The sequence below is a fragment of the Sparus aurata genome, chromosome 12 (genome assembly GCF_900880675.1).
Source record: "Sparus aurata chromosome 12, fSpaAur1.1, whole genome shotgun sequence".
Classification (NCBI taxonomy): domain Eukaryota; kingdom Metazoa; phylum Chordata; class Actinopteri; order Spariformes; family Sparidae; genus Sparus; species Sparus aurata.
Window position 1 is genome coordinate 2,396,251 of NC_044198.1, and position 21,916 is coordinate 2,418,166.

Genomic DNA, 21,916 nt, shown 5'->3' on the forward strand with positions numbered 1-21,916 from the left:
GGCGTCTTTAAACGCTGAACTCAGTGAATCACCGAAGACCAGGAATCTAGTCAACTGCGAAACACTGAAGCGTACCCCCACCCAGGATTACCACCAAAAATAAGAAAGGCAAAATAACAAACATGGCAAATTACTTGAAAGTGCCCAGCAGCTATCTGGTCGGGGTGCTCAGACAGACACACAACATGCAGCAACAACTTAACAAAAGAGATGACCACTACACTTAACTAACGGCCACTTACACAAACAAACTAAACCAAACCACATCTACCTCACCTCATGGACATTCAGATCCCGGACGAGCCCCCAATTGTTACGACCAGGGCCTAGGGGAAACCCTGGCGTAACAAGAAAATGAGACTCCCCTCTTCCTGTTCCCCAAACACCACCAGCAGCGAACGTTTTTAACAAAGTTTTTATTCAAACATAGTTGTTCCACAATCACACAAATGCTGGTAGTCTGGAACAGCAGAGGAGAACCCACAGGAACTGGAGAGGAGCCGGCCTTTAAACCCATGGCTCCAGGAAAGCAGCCAATCAGCTCCATGGGGCAACCTACAACCAGACACACCTGCAACCAATCTCACACACACACTCATACTCACAGGTAAAAGAGGGATATTAAAAACAGACAAATAGACACATGACCTCTAGGGTCGTAACACAAAGCTTAATATAAAAACAGGTTATGAATTTCTGCATTAGTGTAACATAACTCAATTACATAGTATGAATATTTCCTTAGGGTCTATATTGCTTGGTATCCTGAGGAGTTTTGTCTTTGTAGGAGCAATTCGGAAATATTTTAGATGCTTTGCATTTGGGGGTTACAAGAGGATCAAAACTATTGTTTCTATAAAACTGAAATTGAAGATATGTTGCATCTTTTTTGGTTTTGTCCATATGTGGCTATGTTTTGGATGACCTTGGAGACATGGTCAGCCTTATTTTTGAACTGAAAGGAAAATCATTTCTCTCCTTTTTGAAACATTATTTTAAGTTATATGGTATTATAACAAATAGACAGCAAAAGATCAAGGATTATGAAAGAAAATGGAATACATTAAGGCCTTGGTTAAAAGATTGAGGAAGAATTGTGTCTGTTTTTTTATGTTTGGTTTTTGGGTTTTCTTTTGCAATAGTGTTTTTGTTTGTTTGTCTTTTTATTTTGTATGTCACTTGTGAAAGATGTTTGTTTGACTTTTGTGTCCTTGTGTTCTGTATTAACTGTTTTAATGTAATTTATATATACATATACATATATACATATATATATATATATATATATATATATATATATATATATATATATATATATATATATATATATATATATATATATATATATAGAGCCGTGGACCAGGAAGCAGCACGGCTGCCCTCAGCACCACCAGACCAGGATGGTTAAGTTTAAAATGTTTTACAATTAAAAGCGAACACTCTGTTTCAATTATTGACCTATAGAGGATCCCCTTGTTAACCTTGTATCATTATTTTCTATCAGTTTAATTGTCTGGTTGGGTCAATTTAAGACGTTTGACTTTATTTTGAGAGAGGTTTTCACGACTTTAGCCGTATTTTCCACTTAAAATGTGATCGTTGCATCTTTTTGGATCACCTAAAGGGTTAGGAATCTATCCATCTTAGTTTGTCAAAATAGGGGCCCCTAAACAACATCTTGCATAGGGCCCCCAAAAAGACAGAACCGGACTGCATATACATATATGTTATAGATTGTTTGTTAAACAGTTTGCCAAGATTCTTTAGATTTGTACATTTAACACAAATATCAGTATAATAGTATAGTATAATAGCTAGTAATCATTCATCATTATATCCTCTGTTGTGGGCCATGGGTCTGTAGTCAGACAACATGTGCTTGAACAAATTGAATGAATTTTTTGTGATGTTTATCTGCTTTTACACTACAAATAAGATGTGCGATGTGATAACAGTGGCAACTTGAGAGATTAACTGTGAAACAAACCTGGTGGTTGTCATGAAAAAGGACTTTTTGGCATTAAGCCGATTAAATATTACATATTCATTGGAAATTGAAGATATATGTTCATGCGTGCGCCTATGTAGCATAGAACATGTATGTGTCTTTGTTGCATTAAAGGTCAATATATTAGTTTGAGTAAGGCAACTGAAGGAATATACATATTTAATAAATTTATTAAATGTACAAATACATAATTTCACGGAGAAAAAAATATGATGAAGAATGATAATGTGACATAAAGTACACATTCTAACATGTAGTGATTTAATCATGGTGCACTCATCATTTTTATTTTTTCATTTTTTATTTCAAAGCAACATTAGAGAACAGAAACTTACCAAGAAGCAAATAACAACCAGCGCTGTGCTCCGCAGCATTCCTTGCCTTTCCTCCCCTCCTATCTCCCTCGGGCTCACCTTCACTCATCACCTCATCTATTTTTTCCCTTCTGTTGCCAGGCAACAGACAGGAAGAGCATCACTTGGAGACGTCAAAACCACAGGAAGAGCTTGCAGGAAGAAACATCACACAGATGTTCTGTAGAAGAACCAGGGTCTATATGAGCAGTAAAAATCCTCCTCACTCAGCCATTTTCTTTGATATAAAATGTCATTAGATCCGGGAAAGATGTTGAGAACACCAGAGCAGCTGGACAAGCTTTAACAAATGTAACCAAATGCATTAAATATATTATTTGATCTCTCGAAGAGTCTGTAATTTATAAACAGTAAATAAATATGTTTACATATATTGAGTCTTATAAAATATATCATTCAGAGGAGAGGCACTAGGTTGATATTAGCATACTGTGTGTTGCTGATGTCTGGATGGAGGAATTCTGGGATTGCCAAACAGTGTCTGCTTTGCTTTGATAAAAGACATTTCAAAGGACAAACAGAGGAGGCACGGAGATTGAAAATGACATTCAAATATAACTTCAAGAAGAAATTAAAAAACACAAAAAATATCAGATAAACACATGCCATCATCATAAGAAATGTTCTGAACATAATTTGTGGACATTGTACTTGAGTCTAAGTGTATTTCTTAGAGCAGCATTTCTTAGACAACATGAAATTATGGACATATCAAAGTTAGTGAAGGACAAAGACTACTATCAGGGCCGCAGTTTTGTGTCTGATTTTTTGCACCTGTACGTGGCAACAGAGTCCAGTGTGATCTGAGAGGAGTGGTTTGAAAGTGAGACCAGATCCTCAATGTTAAGATGTGAATTAAAAGCAGTGAAAGAAACAGCGGTAAAAAGCTAAGAAAACTTGATCAACAATGTGGCCTTTCAAATGTGTAGGTACTCAAATTGCTTTAGTGAAGTTACAAGATAAGCAGAAGAAAATGGATGGATGGATGGAATGTTACAAGAATCCAAGGTATCCATAAAGTCAGTGACAAGAAACTGAAAAGGGCAACTGACATGTGTGTTAAAATCACCTAAAATAAGGTCACAATGAGGTCTGTAGATTATAGTTTAAACATTGGGCTTTGGAGTCAACTATATAACCTCAATGTTCAAAAGATGTAAAACTACAGGTCCCATAACTCTAGTCCATATTTAGAAAATGTGTTTCTTGTCTGTAAGGCCACCATAGCTTCTGGTGCTTCTCAAGAGTCTTCGGAATGGGAGGTGTGAGGGAGTGTTGTAATCTATGTAGAACCTCACTGCTACATGCCCCTAAATACTCGATATAACAAACTGTACCTTTAACAGAATTATTATTTACCAAGTAATATTAGTCTAGTTCTTTTTTGTGCCACTTGTGCCAATAGGATCGACACTGTACACTTAAAATGTAATATAGAAAAAGGCTTAGCTGCTGTTACACAATGTAGGCATAATTGATGCTACAGATATGGGCATGGTTTTACCACTGCTGTCGCAAGTTGGGTCTTCAGCAAGGGTAGAAGGTGTTTACCACTGTCGCTGAGAAGGATGCGATCCTCAGCATTCTGTTGGAACTTGTGCAAGAGATTGCCTGCCTTTAAAATAGGACCATCATGTACAGACCACAGCTAGTGTACACACAGTTGGTGATCAGAAGATCAGCATTTCCCACAAGCTGGACTTTGATGCTGCAGCGGCCCTTACTGTTGACAAACAGAATATGCACATGTCTGAAGTCAGTTATGGCAGTGGTGTTAGGCATCCTGCCCAATGAGAAAAAATTCCACATACATATAAATATTCAATTAACACCTGCTCCTCCACAGCCAAAACATGGCTGCTTTGAGTGACACTTTCTAAATGTAGACGCAGACTGTCTCAAATAAAATAAAGACGTTCAGCACACAACTGAGGCCATTGCAAAAGAACAATTCCTGCCAAGAGTACGAATTTAAGCTCCTCACAATAAACCCAGCCTACATTCACACTTGAATTCTACTATGGCAGCATGGTATAAAAAGACAACCTGTTCAACCTTCAGACATCATGGAGGCCCAAAAGAACAACTCAAGTACTACTGGAGTATAGTACCAACAAGCATTGATAATTAAGGCTGTGTGCGCCTGAATTATCAATGCTTGTCCAGAGGAAGGGAGCCTGATAGGAAAAGGCCCTGCAGTCAGCTGACTTCTTCTTAAAGTGAAACTCTCGCCAGAAAGCAACCGAGGCTTTATTTGTGATTGAATATGAGTCAAACCTTCATGTAAAAGCATAATTACGAGGAAAGAGGCACGTTTAACATTTACCGTAGTTTTGTTTTCGGGCAAGCTAATTTTCAGTGCTACAGGCACTTTTACACTAGCATCAAAATCGCTATTTTTAAAACACTAAGAAGGCTTGACACAACATGAAACTTTGCTCGTAGTATCACCAGGGTCTCTACACATGAAAACGAGCATTGAGAACATTGTTTGTGTACACAGAGTTTACTAAAAAGAAGGTTTTTGGACAACTCACAATAGCAGTAGCGCCGCCGTCATGGAAGATGAAAAGTGTTGATCCCAGAGTGAAACTACGAGCAAAGTTTAATGTTGTGTCGAGCCTTCTTAGTGTTTTAAAAATAGTGATTTTGATGCTAGCATACAGGTGCCCGTAGAACTCCAGTGAAAATTAGGTTGCCCATAAACGAAACTACGGTAAATCTTAAAAGTGCCTTTTTCCTCATGATTATGCTTTTACATGAAGTTTTAACTCATATTCAATCACAAATAAAGCCTTGGTTGCTCTCTGGCAAAAATTTCACTTTAATTCTGGGAGCCATCAGGAGCCCTGAATTTTGAGAGCGTAATGCCCGAGTTGGAATATATGGTGTAATAGATCTGACATGTACGACGGGGCAGGGCCGTGTACAGTTTTGTATGTCATCAGCAGCACCTTAAAGTCTGATCTTATATGTACTGGGAGTCAGTGCAGAGATGCTAAGATTGGTGTAATATGATAAAATTTTCTTGTACATGTTAAGACTCTAGCTGCAGCATTCTGAACCATCTGATAACTTTTAGTGCTCACACACGGCAGACCAGAAAATAGGGCATTGCAATAATCCTTTCTAGACAAAACAAAGGCATGAATCAGAATCTCTGCATCCACAGTGGACAGGAAGGACCTAATTTTAGCTATATTGCACAGGTGGTAGAAAGCGATCTTGGTAATTTCTTTGACGTGCTGATCAAAAGAGAGGGTGTAATTAAAAGTAACACATAGATTCTTGACAGTTGAACTTTGAGAAATAACACGGTTGTCAAGAGTTACAGTCACCCTAACAACATGGTGTCTCTGTCTAGTGGGAGCTGAGGTGTCTGGATGGCAACACATTCTGATTTTTGAATTTACTTAGTGTAGATTGAATGATGACTAATTGTTTCTCCTCATATGAGTTAAAGAGTGCAGACAGAGTGAGGCTCACAGCTCCAGGGATCCTAAAGTAGTTTTTCAACTGGTGAAGGCTAAAGGTTAGTAGGCGGCAGGCCATCATAAAGTACTAAAACCTGAAGTTGGTCCCCACCAAATGGTTGGAGATGCCCAAACGTTTATGTTCCCATAGAGGGATGGGGAACCCATTTGGGTAATTTTGGGGACAAGACCTACAGTTGACAGCAGCCAGGTCAGATGAGTTAGGGGAGAAGAGTAGAGAAACAGGTCAACTCCTCTTTTAGGCTATTGGATTATATGCCAAAGTAACCAATTAGAAGAAGTGGGTGTTTACTGGGAAAGGGGCTCTAAAGGCCGGTGCAGGGAAAGAAACAGGGGTGGCACTTGGAAAAACCTCCTAAGAGAAGAAGCTGAGGTTTTGAGGGAGCAGAGGGCAGAGCATTTTTTGGCATTGTTTTGTCCACAGATTTGATAATATCAGAACACGGCCGCTTCTGATCAGGACTCAAGGCGCTAGATTTTGTTTCAATAAAGATTGCTTCTTCATTCCACCCGCCTTGACTCCGCAGACTCCTTTTATGATCAAACTACTACGCCGACACCTTAAAGAAGAGAAGCCCAGAAACCACAGAGCGATGACCAGCATCTCAGTTTTATCCGAATTTAGGAGCACGAAGTTTTCTGAGATCCACTTCTTCACCGCGTACAAGAGGGGCCCCGATTTCTTGATTTGAGATTTATCATCAGCTTTTATGGGCACATACAGCTGAGTGTTGTCCACATAGCAGTGGAAAAGTGTTCCATAGCTACAAATTATTTGGCCAAGAGGTGAAATTATAAAGAGAAGAGCAAAGGGCCCAGAACAGAGTCCCGGGGGAACCTCATACTTCACATCAGCAAAAATTGATGAAGTTCTATCGTAAGAAACACATTGTATTCTTTCAGACTGGTACAATTTTAGCAGAGACAGAGATGCCAAATGGTCATTCATGTCGGTCTAACAATATGCCATGATCTATAGTATCAAATGCAGCGCTGAGATCCAGTAACAGAAGCACTGAGGTAGAGTTAAAGTCTAGAGTAAGTAAAATGTCATTTACCACTTTAGTAAGGGCAGTTTTGGTGAAGTGACAGACTCTGAAAGCTGAGTGAAAAGGTTCAAGAAGATTATTAGTAGGTAGCCTGAAAAATTACTGGGACACAACTCTAAGGGCCCCCACACACCAACCAGACTTAAACCAACAGTCAACTGCCTTTATCCGACCACTCTGTTGCCTCTTGTCTGACCCGTTTGGCAGAAAAGTTGCATTGAACACACTGCTTCAACGTGCTGCCAGCTCCACAGTAGCGTGTACGTTCTGCACTTGTGCGAGATGCAATAAGCGGGTGGTGCTAGATGAAAACAGGAAATGACAGAACGGAGTGCATAGAAAAACAAAGCGCACACAGTATTCTGCCCCTCCCACACACCGCACTGATTCTCTAGCACACCACCAATCAGAATGGTCATACAGCTAGCACACAACCAATCAGAGAATCCAATGGCTCAGATGGTCAACAGACAACCTTCTTAGACTTTGCATGTTGAATCAGAGCAGACAATGTCTGCGGCTCCAAAAGCTTCCAACGCAGCTGAACACACCGAACATATTTGTTCCCGACCTTGTGCGAGTCTCCCCAAAAGCTTCAGACGTCCAACGGTTGGGCCAGTGTGTTCCTGCCTAAGACTTTAGAGAAGAAGGGAAGGTTGGATACTGGTCTATAATTACTCAGAGATCCTGGGTCGAGGTGGCAAACTTAAAACTAGCCGATACAACACCAGTCATGAGTGATGAGTTAACAATATTTAACATTGTAGGTCCCAGTGATGTCCATAGTCCTTTAAACAGTTTTGCTGGAAAGGGGTCCAGGACGCAGGTTGTTGGTTTTGAGGATGAGACAATTTTAGACAATATCTCAAGAGAGATATTTTCAAAAGTGTTTAGAGCTGAGAGTAACTGAGAATCAGCAGAGGAATGTTTTAAAATAAACTTTGACAAGGAAGCCAAAGATGATGAGATAATTTTGATCTATAATCTCATCAATTTTATTGCATAAGAAATCTAAGAAATCATTTGCATAAAGGGTGCACAGCTCACCTACTGTGGTTTTTGAGTAAGTTTAGCCACAGTGTTGAAGAGAAATCTAAGATTTTGTTTATTATTGTTTATGAGGCTGGACAAGTATGCTGTTCTAGCAGCATTAGGTGCACACTTATAATTAAGTACACCATTACGCCAAGGAAGATAAAGAAAACATTTTAGATTTGCGCAATGCTTGTTCCATTTTCCTGCAGGCCTACTTGAAATCTCGGGTTTCATCAGAAAACCAGGGAGTAGATTTCTCTCGTGATCTTGATTTGGTAGAGACTGGTGCCACAGAATCGAGGAGAGAAACAAGTACTGAGATAACTTCATTTGTGAAACTTTCCACAGGTTTTGTCACAGTTGCAAAAGGAGTCAGGACCCCAGGCACTTTATCACTGAGCATCGCTATGATTGCCAGGCTGATATGATGAGAAGTAAAAACCTTTGTGTCATTGATACATGGACAGGCTAATGACGCTTCAAATGCAATGAGAGAGTGGTCCGACACAGCAGAGGAGACGGACATGACGTTCAGGGTGGACACATCTAGTCCATGGGAAATGATCAAATCCAGAGTGTTACCTCTGACATGGAAGCATGGGATGCTGGTGACCAGCTTCCTCAGCAACATCACCAGCAAGACTATGCTGGTAGGCCATCATAATTAATGGGACCTTGCTGGTGGACCAGTTTCTTCATGCTAGTCCACCAGCTAAACCAGCACCAAACAGCATAGACCAGCATGGAAATCGTGCTGAAATCAAAGAACAATAAACAGCTAAGATAGACGGAGATGGAGAGGACACAGTAAACAACAGCGTTCTCACGGAAGTCCTGATTTGTGTCACAGGAAGCATTGTTATAACTGTAAAGTTAGTTAACCAGTAGGGCTAATGCTAACTAAACTATCTAAAGCTTTAAAATAAACTTAGTGGGATAAATGTGTAATGTATGCCACTGAGATGTAATGGGGTAGAAGAATATGGTATAGGTTTAAAGGTTTTAAGGTTTTTTGTGAGGAACCGCCATCTCATTGTAGCCCCCATAAATTTAACATAAAAGTATATTGATTCGAACTAAGTGTTGTGATTTTGCATGTAGTAGTGCATGAACCACCACAAGGTGGCGTATATTGCTCACTGACGGGTCTAAAAAGCAGCGGTAGAAATGAAGAAGAAGCAGGAAGTGGAAAAGCAAGCAAGATGAGCGCAAGTGCGAGCGCAGTTTTTGTAAACAGCCCGGAGTAAACGTTAATTTGTTGATTAAGTTTGAAGTTAATGTTGTTCGAGAAGAGGTCAGAGTTGTCCGGGGAGATGCTGTGTCGCCAGAGGATTAAGGAGGAAGACTAACTAATGTGTTTTAATGACTATTCTCCGGTGAGTGTGTTACGTTTTCAGTGCTAGCTTAAACTTTAGCTTGAGATCATTTCACAAACGTGAGTGATTGAAAGAAAACCAATCGGAGGAATGTGAGGTGTTTGGAAAAAATGCTTATCACTGTCAATTTAATGATGTATGAGATACTGCTAGTAGAAACAATAGCCTTTTATGTTTCATTTTCTTAAAAAATAAAAAAGATGAAAGATATCAAAACGAGCTGCTAAGATCTACTAATGCTTAATAGTTTAAAGAATCAATATGGACTTTAACTAAGGTTAAACTGTACACTATGCAGGTTGGTTTTCTTATAGTTGACTTCTGAGAGGAGACGACGGCGACTCGCAGTGGTTTCAGCGGGTGAGCGGTAGTCCACTTCATGGATCGAGCTACTGCAGCTTCAACTGGATTCCAGATAAGATTTGACAGTACATTAAAAAAGGGGGCCCCTACATAACTGAACTGAGACTGAACTAACTACCAAGGAGACAATGTGATTACAAACTTTTGACTGAACTAACTCGAACTTGAAAGAGACATTTTCATTAATGAGAAAGATACCTCTTTACAGTGGAGGTGATTTTGTTTTTGGTTTTCTGAGGAGCTGTCCACACCAGCCAGTTAATTTTGCAACCGTGAAGTTATGTTTCCGGTTTTACTGTTCAGTCCACATGCAACCGTGCTTTTGGAACACTGAAACCGTGGTTGTTTGAAACCGGAGTCCAGGGTGAGGTTTTTGGCCGATTTGGGTTTCAGCGGTTGCGTATGGATATGACAACCGCGAATATTTCCATTGCTTACGTCAGAGCTGAGCGCGTGCCTCTGTAAATATTGCACGCGCAGCAATGTAAACACAGAGTAATGACAGTCAGTGGTTAGAGGTTAACTAGCTTCACTTGATACCTTTGCTAATATGGACGTGACAAAGTTGTTGTTTATTGGCTTGCCGTCAGCTGTGTTCGGCTGTCATGTCCACCTGGATGAGCAATGAAGGAGACTGCTACTCTTGCTAGCAAACAAACGATGCACCCTTGCCAGTCACCATTGTTGTTTGTGTTTTGGTATTTGCCACGCTTCCCCTTTCCGGTTTTAAACAACTAGTGCAGTGCCCGTAAGAAAAGTGTATTCCTATAAAAAAGTGGGAGGTTAAGGAGCTTTTTCATGGATGGCCAAATGAGGCTGTGTTTGAAGGTGGGACGTCAGGGATATTTAGGTTTGTTGTGAAATCCGATATTCCAGGGTATAATTGGCTGTTTTTGACTATTTTTGATTTTGCCATCATATTTCATCTTAAAAGCTATTTACTTGGTGTCATTATTTTCAGCACAACCTCACATGTGTGACTGTACAGTTATTTTTTTTATTTTGACATACTGTATTAACACAATAGACCTAAAATAGAATAAAAAAACATGAAATCCGAGTAGAAAAAATTTGATTTTTTACTGTAAAAACCACAAATATGTTTAACAAACCATTTTTTTTTTTTTTTTTTTACTTATAATGCAAATATAAATTGTTGTTTATCTGAATGTGTGCATGCATTTAAAAAAATTACAAATTTATATGTAACCATTTACATTTAAATGCAGGCAATGCTCAGGTCTGCCTGTGCTCCTTCCAGCTGAATGAAGAGCTGCACTGCCTGCTCCACATTCAGCTTCTCCTCATTCTGACTCATTAAACAAAAAAACGACTCCACTACACACTAAACACACTACACCAAACACTACATAACACACTAACTACACACTCCAAACACGCTAAATGTCACAAATCTCTCAACTCTCACACACACCGACCGTCGTTGCATGTCAATCATCCACCTAGGTCCCTCCCACAACTTCCTGTTCCTCAACAACCAAACTTGCTGCTTGGACACTTTAGTGACAAAAGCCCGTTTTTACCGTTTCTTCCTGCACCAGACACAAAGCAAACGTGACAGCAATGTTCGCGAATAAGCGTGGCGGACATTATTTACCCTAGGTCCGGTTTTGGACGTGCCGATGCTTCCGGTCCGTCACTTCGGGAGGTGGGCCGTGTAGCTAGCGGCTAGCAGCTAGGCTAGGTACATTTGATTTCACTTGAACCTGGTTCAATGTATTTTATTTTAACATTTTGTCAAAGCATAACATAGAGGTGAATTAGCACTTACTGAGAGAAGTGTTTCTATGTTTTTTGTGAATAAATGCACCCGGATATTGTCTAAATACACTTGTGTTTTGCTTATTAATCCTCCAACTAGAACTTAGATTTGAGATATTGATGTCATACTATTCCTAAGACTAACCTCTCTTACTCTTAGTGTTACATCATTGTCACACCTATTGAATGAAGGGCATGTTTCCAGTGGCAACTAGACACACCTCCAGGACTCCAGTGGCTGGGTTCCAACTCGGAACCGGTTGGCAGCCGAAAGGCAGATGGGTGAGGAAAATACAATGAAAGCTACAATGCAAGATGCCGACCAGCACATCAGGAGCAGTTTGGGATTCAGTATCTTGCCCAAGGACCAGGGGAATCAAATCAACAACCTTCCGTTAACAAGATACTGGCTCTTCTCCTGAGCCACAGCCTCCCATGTAAACAAACAGGGCAGGCAGGAGCCATGCTGGAGCAGTAACGCTGCCTGTGTGGACACACACAGGAGTGAGCACCAGCAGCTTAGCAACGCAACCGCTACACAGTACACAAGCATCCATTGTGACCAGCCTGTAAGTTTCTGACCCGGTCCAAACTGTAGCTGCTGTCTCCTGTCCATCCAGGATGCAGACTGCATGAAGAAGTTAGATCGACAATCACCATGAAAATGAAGACAGAATGTACAGTATCTATAGACACTGAAGAAATTTTGTTCTCCCTCCACGTACCACAACCTTCAAGTTCAGTCTGTGGTTTCAGACTGGAAGAACTGGCTGTATACTTAAACACCACTTCCTTTCTAATAAGACCTGTGTAAGGGTTAGCGAGTAGCCAGACACATGGGAATGGAGTCACAGGCATGGTTCAGAAGTCCAAGTGTATTTTATTTATAGCAGTAGAGTTCTGTGCAGTTATTTACAGTGAAAATAGAAATAATAATACAAAACTAAATAAACTACTATCCCAAAATAAAAATATCCAAAAGAAATAATACAAATAAATTACTTAAGAGAAAAATTACCCTAACTGCACTTTTGGCTATGCCTCAAATGGGCCCAAGGTGGTCTCCAGCTGTGTGTGTGGCTCTCTCCTTGCTAGTCTTGTAACCCATAGCCACCCCAGCCTTGCGCTTTTTACACAGGTGGGCTCAACCTACTTAAGAGACCAGAATCAATGATCTCTTATTACCATTCACAAGGACCACAAGATTCAAAAACAACATGTTACTAACAAGAAATACATTTGAGTTCATTTTATGTGTTTCTTTAAAAACAGGCATTTTAACTTCCTGAACACTTAACAGAACCAAAACATCCCTCTCACTCTACCACACTTGGGCCCAATCCCATTTCTCTTTTCTACCCCTACCCCTTGTCCCTACCCCTTGCCCCTTGCCCCTTGAAACGGAGTGCCAAGGGGTAGGGCTGAAAGTCAACCCCTCCGAATTGGGACACCCCTTCGACAATCGCGTATGTCATCAGTAGTCACTCGCAATTCGTTCACAACTTCAAATTCATGCATACACTGCACAGGCTAATGTTAACGTTACATCCGATTTGTGCATGACATTCCTGCGTATCCCATAACGCTATCAATGAAACTGAATACAAGCAGCGAGGTTGCTGAAGTTTTTATTGATAACGTTATTACTGTAGATTATCAGGGCTGCCCACAGAGCACCACTAGTAGCGTTCAGCCTGGTAACGTTAACCTGAAGCCTCAACTACTAGCAATTTTTTTTCCGTGTATTTTATGAAGAAAATGACCATTACACATTGAAACAACGTTAAACTAGACAATACAACGGTTTTCGTAAATTTAAAAACTTTATTAATGGAGAAAATACTTACATTTGTGAACTTCTTTTGCGGTAGCAGCCACCTTGCCGGTGATTCGCAGTACATTCTGGGAAATCTGTCGTAGCCCTCCGTTTGGAGTGTGCCTCTGGAAAATCTCCGTTTGAAGGGGTATATAGCCCTACCACTTGCCCCTCACCCTCCGTCCTAACGGGAATTGGGACACCCCTACACGTGAACGCGCAAAACGAAGGGGTAGGGCCAAGTGGTAGGGCCAAGGGGTGAAATGGGATTCAGCCTTGGTCTCCTCTGGAAGCCCTCCTACTTAATCAGATGGATCACTCAACACACCTCAACTCAATACAATGTTTGTAACAGAAGTACACTGTCTTGCTTTTCTTTTTACTGCAAAATGTATTAAATGTGTCTGGTGCATGTCACACTTTGGGCCATGTGGTTTTCCCTATCCCCACAATCAGTACGTCTACATGCACAGCCTAGTCGAATTACAGCCATAGTTTGACTATGCTACTCAATCAGACATCTGCAATTGTCCGAGTATGTGCCTGTGAGAAAATCAGATTATTGGCCGGAGCATGTCATACCCCGGTACGATAGGTGGTGCTTTACCCATTTCAACTAGTGGTAATAGAACCACCTCCATCTGACCTTTTTACGTCACCAGTAACAACAAACTGCCTCGGCATTCGAGAAAGATGGTGTATGAAGAGCGTGACAAAGCTACATCTTTGTACATTTCGTATATGGTGTACATGATAATTACACAAACTAGAATCACAATGGTGCTCTTGCTTGCTGTTATTTCTGAAGAAAGACGTTGTTGCCGTCCTTCTACTTCTGGCTCACGGGAAAAAATCTCTAACCTACTGAAAGTGCAGATTATTGAAAGTGACATTATTGATTTAGGTAATGTAAATATTTGGAGGAAACAAGGTATCCAAAATAAATGACAATTGTCACTTAGAGTTCAGCGGTCTGATGACATGGGGTAAAAAGCTGTTACAGAGCCTTGTGGTCTTGCACCGAATGCTACAGAACCTCTTTCAACAGGCCAGGACGGAAAAAAGTCCATGGTGAGGATGGGAGGAGCCTCTGATAATATTCCAAGCTCAGGACATGCAGCACTTGGGAGCAATGAGGGGAGAAGAGTCCCAATGATCTTGACTCTTTCATCTCTTTTTGAACAAAAACTTCACGTTAAATATCACAATTTTGGGGATTTACAGTATATTTCAGATAATTTAGCAGCAATGGTGTTTTACATTTAGCTACTGCAGCTGAGTATTTATGTTTTAATGCAAAATGCAGTTGTTAATTTTAAAGGCAAGCTTTCATTCTGTGTGTGTTGTTTTTTCATATTGCATTGCATTAAAGTAATATAAGTTTTTCTGTGAGTATGTTGTGGTGGATTTCTAGTTTATTATTAAGCAATCAGAACTCAGCAATTCTGCATTCTCTTTTAAGTTCTTGGGTTTAATTATTTTTCCATAGGATGACCCTTTTTGTTGTTTTTCTAGTTTTAGTTGGAGCCTCTGCATCAAGAACTGTTTCCATTTTACAGTTAAAATCATTTCTAAGTCTTTACAGGATGATGGTAAGACATGATTATTGAAGGTTGGAATTTGTGATTGAGTGTTGTTGCTACTTCAGTCGTAATGTGGCATTTTGTAACAGTATGTTTTGTGGTACTTGGAAGAGAATGATTGAAACAGTTGAAAAACACACAGTGGTGGTCAGTCAGAGCCAGATCGGTGACAGAAGATACACTATATTGCCAAAAGTATTCGCTCATCTGCCTTGACTCGCATATGAACTTAAGTGACATCCCATTCTTAATCCATAGGGTTTAATATGATGTCAGTCCAACCTTTGCAGCAATAACAGCTTCAACTCTTCTGGGGAGGCTTTCCACAAGGTTTAGGATGTATTTATGGGAATTTTTGACCATTCTTCTAGAAGCGCATTTGTAAGGTCACACACTGATGTTGGACAGGAAAGCCTGGCTCTCAGTCTGCACTCTAATTCATCCCAAAGGTTTTCTATCGGGTTGAGGTCAGGACTCTGTGCAGGCAAGTCAAGCTCTGGTCTTTATGGACCTTGCTTTGTGCACTGGTGCACAGTCATCAGGAGTAGGACCACACCTCAACAGCGCCGATTTCCGGTATCCCTATAAATAACCACCCAACCGTCTCATCTTATTCGCTCTCGTGTTCTGCCAGAAACGAGATCATGTTACATCGCCTCAAGCACATCCAAACTTTTGTAGGAGCAACATCAGCCTCTTCTTACCTCATCATGGACTTCGTATCACTATCCCCGTCAGACAATGATCTTTTGGACGAGACCAGGATCACCATTCATCAGAAGCCAAAAACTTCCCCATCACCTCCGTACCCGAGACCCCGATTTCAATGGTCCAAAAGCCGCCTAGGAAGCGAGTGAGTTCGAAGAGCACCAACTTCGTCTCATCCATGATTCATATCCCGCCTGGTTCGTGTCTCCTCAACATTCAAGATTACCAAAGTTCGTCTGACAAATCCTCTGTGTCTCCCAGCCCACCTCCTTCTGCAGCAAAGAGAGGACGAGTACATTCGGGAACAGAATGTCGCCGCAGTTCGCCGACTCCTTCGCCTCCGAAGATAATTCCAGCCTCCCGCCATCATTCCGACAACACTGGCCAAACAGCTCTCTGGTCACAGCCTCACCATGCTCCAGTGAGATTGTTATGGCGGGGTTCTAGGTCAGGACCCAAAAGCAGAAGGAGCTGAGGCAGAGGCCGGTAGTAACTGGATTTTATTAGGTTCAGAGCTCGTAGGGAGGTGGGGTCCGCAGGCGAGCGGATCGGCAGGTGTAGTCTGCAGGTGTAGTCGGCGTAGGTGGGCTGGCAGGCAGGTGGACAGGCTGCCGGACTGGCAGGCTGGGCTGGAGAGGTGCTGAGATCTATCTGCCGCGAGGCAGGAGCACGGAGGAAGGGAAAGAAAAACACAATAGTGAGACAGGCTCACAAAAACACACTAGACACACTTAGAAAGTTAAAAAAAAGTCACATAAAGCTATGCGAAGGCTCTGATAAATTCACCGTAACTGGCGGAACAATCTGGCATCGGAGTGGAGGCATGACCGGGCTTAAGTAGCAGGGGGATGATGAATGAATGAAAACCAGGTGCGCCTCTCCGCTGGAGCCGGTGCGGTTGGCACGCCCACAGGTACGGGAGCCAGTAGACGGGAGCCAGTAAGGGAAGAAAAAAGGGGGAAAACACAGAATACCCCGATACACGCGACTGCCCCCAATCACACCATGACAGAGATCCCCCGACCGGCCTTCACCTTCTAAAATCACAGATTGGACAGTAGCCACTCTCCAGAAAAAAAAGGACAAAGGAATTCTGTTTCACCGAACGGACAAGAAAGCCAAACTTTTCTCTACACTCATGTTGGCTTACTCCGTCAACACTAGCTCTCTTCCGAGTGACGTCACCACGCGCACCCCAACATGCCGTGACGTTGATGCTCCAGTTAAAGGATCAGTACAATTAAGTCAGATTGTTGGCAGAGGTAATTGTACACCAATGAGGACTTATTTATGAACGAAGACGTTGATTTGAGTTAATTAATTACTTAAATCGTTACACACTGTCTCTTTAAAGACAACAGAGGGGCAGTAGCAAAAGCGGAGACAGAGATCCTCAGCCGAATCAAATGACTCTAGGGTTTCTGCTACCACCTCTCATCATCACTCCACTCCAGATGGAGCGCCCAGATGGATTTCAGGTCCCTCCAACTCTCATCAGGATTTTCATTATTGGCACCAGCAGCCTACAACATCAAGGGCAAATGTCATGGTGCCCACTGCCATCCAGTTCCAGCCATCACAATAGCCAATCTTTGCAGGGGAACATGGCACCGGGATGCCAGTGCCCTCCGTTTTGGTAGTAATGGTCTTTACCAATATCATATACACTTTGCCTCCAAAGCTGCAGCTGGCCTTACACAGTTCAATGAAGCCACATACTGTGGCACTCTCGACAATGAAATTTACTGTTGTATCTTCGCCGCCCGTGCAGCCCTTACATGCTCCCTTTGTGGCGCCCCATCCCACCCAGCCTCTTCCTGCTCAATCCCCACCCACACTGAGCCGCATCAAAACCGAACAAGAGCTTCATCCTTCTCTCGCCTGTCGTTGGCAGCTCCACCAGCACCCATACCTCCAAAACAAGTGTCATCTGCCCCTTCTGTTATCTTTCCTGCAACCAACAGCATAGATAAGAAAGGCAGGCCCATCATGCACCAAGGAGGTCGTCCGATTTGCAGCAACTTCAACAGTACCAGATGCACCATGTCCCAGTGTCGCTTCCTCCACATCTGCTCATTCTGCGGCGGGGGCCACGCCCACCCTGCATGCCCGCACAACCCTACCTCACTGAAGCTAGGTGAGCACTTATCAACAACCATTAACATTGCAGTTTTAGCAGAGGCACTTCGTAACCACCCAGATCCAGCTTTTGTTCAGTTTCTTATAAAAGGATTTGAAGAGGGTTTCCACCCCAGACATTCCACACAACCATCAATCTCTTTCAAAGCCAAAAAATTCAGAGCCAGAGTCAGTCAACCGCCTGCTCGCTAAGGAAGTTAAGGAAGGTTTCATGATCGGACTGTTCGCCCGTCCTCCGTTTCCTAACTTCCACATCAGCCCCCTCGGTATCACAACCAGGAAATACACCGGAAAGATACGCATCATCATTTATCTTTCAGCACCCCATGGCAGTACAATCCCCAGCATCAATAGCTTGATCTTGAGTGAGGACTTCTACCTTCACTACGCCACCATCAACCATGCCATCACTCTTACTAAACTCGCCGGGAAAGGGTCGTGGCTCTCAAAAACAGACATCATCAGGCTCACCTTCGGTCGAAAAAGCAGCCCTAAACTCTTCGACACCCTGTCTGAAACCCTTTGCTGGATCCTGTCTAACAACCATGGGATTCCATTCCTCATCCATCTCTTGGACGATTTTCTCATCATCTCATCTACATATTCAGCTCTGACATTCAACTTGTAAATCCGGCGCTAATTCCCCTGATAGGTGACTCCCAGAGCTCCATTATCAACAGCCTATCACCCTCAACCCTCTCTTCCTACTGGACAGCTTGAAAAAGCTTCCATTACTTTCACGACCAATACAACATAACATCCCGTCGTTCAATCTCATCACCTTGACTTCTTTCATTACTTACACCCATTCCATCATGGCAATTAAAACACACACCATCAAAGTTTACCTTAGCGGTATCAGCTTCTTTTCCAAACTAATAGTTCAGGCCTGACCTCCAGCCATCCCCAGATAACTTACTTTTTCAAAGGACTCCTACATCAAGAGCCAGCTAAAAGCCCTCGCTGTTTTTTCTCTTATTGCAGACTTGCTGTTAATCTGCCTTCACACCATCCGTTCCAGATATGGCACTCCTCAAGTTGCCTGAACCCTGGAAGCCATGTTCTTGCTTGCTTTTTTCGGTTTCCTCAAGTGCTTCGAATTCACCACCTTAACCTTTCACTTTGACTCAAGCCGCCATGTATGTATTTCAGACTTGTCTCACTTTTAAGATGACACCATGGTATTCTATTTAAAGCAAACTAAAACCAATCAATCTGGTCTGTCTACACCCATCTTCTACTTCAAGGTCCAGTCACCACTGAATCCTAACCCTTCCTGCAACTCAGAAAATCTCAGAATATAGCAATGACGGATCCTCTCTTCATCTACGAATCTGGACAAGTGGCTACTCGATTCTGGTTCCACCGTCACTTTCACCATGTGCTCTCATTGTCTGGTATTTCACCCGTTAACTACTCCAGACATTCCTTCAGGATTGGAACTGCCAATTCAGCCTCCCGTAATGGCATCCCAGAACACTTCACACAACTCATGGGCCGCTGGTCCTCCCAAATGTATCACTGCTACATCCGTTCAAATCTCAAAGATCTCAGATCCGCACAATCTCATCTCAAGTGATTGGGGGTTTTGGGGGGTCCGTCACTGCCCGGGTGCGGCGGCAGATTCTCTACAGAGCTTCCCACAATGCACTCAAAGAACTGAGATCTTCAACATTTTGTATTATTTTTCTTTCATAATAAATCATATAAATACTGATGGTGTGGTCCTTGCTAGTAATATGAAGCTTGTATGGTGAAGTTTCAGGAGTAGGACCACACCTCAACAGCGCCAATTTCCGGTATCCCTATAAATTACCGCCGGACCCTCACCTCTTCTTCACTCTCGTATTCTGCGCCCCTCCCCCCCCAGCCCATTTCTCTCTTCCCGTTTCTTCTTTTCTTTCCTCTCCTTCGTAGGACCATGAAGGGGTCTGTCGCTGCCCAGGTGGCAGCGGATTCTCTACAGAGCTTCCCCACAATGCACACAAGGAACTCGGAGAACTAAGATCTTCAACCTTTTAGATTATTTTTCTTTCAAAATGAATCATTTAAACGCATCTTCCTGACGATGTGGTCCTTGCAAGTGAAACAGTTGCAACAAAGTTGGGACCATGGAATTGTCCAACATCTCTTGGTATGCTTCCTTTCACTGGAACTCCGGGGCCAACCCAGCCCCTGAAAAACAACCCCACACCATAATCCCCCCTCCACCACCTTTACACTTGGCACAATGCAGTCAGACAAGTACCGCTCTCCTGGCAACATCAGATTGCCAGATAGAGAAGCACGATTCGTCTCTCTAGAGAACGCGTCTCCACTGCTCTAGAGTCCAGTGGCGGCGTGCTTTACACTACTGCATCCGACGTTTTGCATTGCACTTGCTGATTTATAGCGTGGATGCAGCGTCTCGGCCATGAAAACCCATTTCATTAAGGTCTCTACGCAATGTTCTTGAGCTAATCTGAAGGCCACATGAAGTTTGGAGGTCTGTAACGATCAGTGGCGGCTGGTGACTGAAAAAATTGAGGAGGACAGGAGGAAAACCAGTCCACGGTGTCATGTTATTTTATACAAGTCAACTACTTATCCCTACTTTCTTATATTCAATGAAAACTAAGCAATTAAAACAATGACCATTAAGAATTCTTTAAAAAACATTTTATTAAATGGCTAATATACAAGACAAAAAAAATACCACTGTATACCCCTTCCGGAATTTGATCCCCAGTCACCTGCTCTACTCACTGTGCTACCACAGCAATCAATGTAAATACTTCAGGACAGCACAGGACATCACACTCATCACTCATCACAATCGCCCGGTCGTGCCGCTAACGTTACGTCCTCCAGCAGGATGAACGAAACGAAAACTATGAATTATTTTTCTGACTGCTTCGCTCTGATTTCTCCCAACAGTTTTTTTTCTATCAGAAATGTGCTTATATTTCCTTTGAAACCGATTCCAATATCGCTGAAAACTCCATATTTCTTGTCCGAGCATGGCGGGCAGTGAAAGCTGTAAAATACCATATTGACCCGAATATAGGACGACCCTGATAATAAGACGACCCCTCTTTTCAAGAATCTGATAACCAAAATTTGTTTCTCAGTAACAAACTCACACACCTTCCTGTCAGTCTCTTGGAAGCGGCCGCTTAGAGGACCACGATAAGCTTTTCTCTTACTGTTAGCGTTTTCAGACGATCTTTTTGGACCCACCATCTTCGGACGTTACACTCCGTAACTCCATATTTCTTGGCTGGCTGACAGTTGTTTGACGCCTCCGCTGCATTGATCACCATTATCTTAAAATCAGCATCATAGCTCCGCCTCAGATGTCTGTTAACTTGCCACACTTGATCCACTTTGCTCCGTAAAATCACCCCGTCTGTCCATTTTTCATCTCCTGTCACTTCTTCTCCGCTGTGATTGACAGATAACCCAGCCACAGTGTCAGTGACGTCTCTACAATAATCTGGCGCCCTCTGCTGTTGCGGTTGCGTAGCGACCCAGACAACTATCAGCATGTGTCAACGGTTAGACCCCGATTATAAGACGACCCCACTTTTTCATATAATTTTAATCGAAAAAAAAAAAAAAAAAACTCGTACTATATTCGGGTCAATACGGTACATAGAAGTATTTTTTTGTTTACGGCTGTATAAACGTGAGAATAAAATTTGGGAACTGTTATTGGACCAACCTGCTGTCAATCTTATATTCTGGTTGTTTATTGGTAAGGGAGGACGTCCTCCCTTAGCGCGTCATTTTACGTGTCTTAGCCAATCATAGATCAGCATGAAAAAACCCTGAATGCATTGAGTGAATGGAAGGAGATCCCTCCCACGGAGGACAGAAGCCCTCCGTCCTCCTCTAGCCCCCACCTTCCTGCTCCCTGCTCCTCTCACAGACTGCTTTGTCTCCTCCGTCTGCAGCTGTCGCTGTTCAACCGTTTTAGGTGGATTTTTTTCCAAAGAAGAAACTTTTTTAATGATATAATATATATATAATATTTTATAAATGATACTGAGATTTGGTAATGATTTATTTCAACCAGTTACTCTTTCTTAAAAAAAATGAATCTTCCTCTTGCCTCCCAAAAATAGAGGAGGACCAACCTCCTCTGCCTCTATGGACGAGCCTCCTCTGGTAGCGATTGACTCTGCAGAAAGTTGGCGACCTCTGTGCA

The 21,916-nt window shown here is 42.3% G+C and overlaps 1 long non-coding RNA gene across 3 annotated transcripts; it reads right to left on the reverse strand.

Moving 5' to 3' along the window:
- Positions 1-1,860: 1,860 nt before the first annotated feature.
- On the reverse strand, positions 1,861-20,964 carry LOC115592342 (uncharacterized). Of its 3 annotated transcripts, XR_003986122.1 has the most exons (5): positions 20,913-20,964; positions 15,585-16,239; positions 3,934-4,105; positions 2,813-2,871; positions 1,861-2,542 (listed from the first exon to the last, which is right to left on the reverse strand). It is a non-coding gene; the product is annotated as an uncharacterized LOC115592342 (long non-coding RNA). The 3 variants fall into 3 exon arrangements; XR_003986121.1 differs by having other exon boundaries at positions 2,813-4,105; XR_003986120.1 differs by lacking the exon at positions 1,861-2,542 and having other exon boundaries at positions 2,732-4,105.
- Positions 20,965-21,916: the final 952 nt, after the last annotated feature.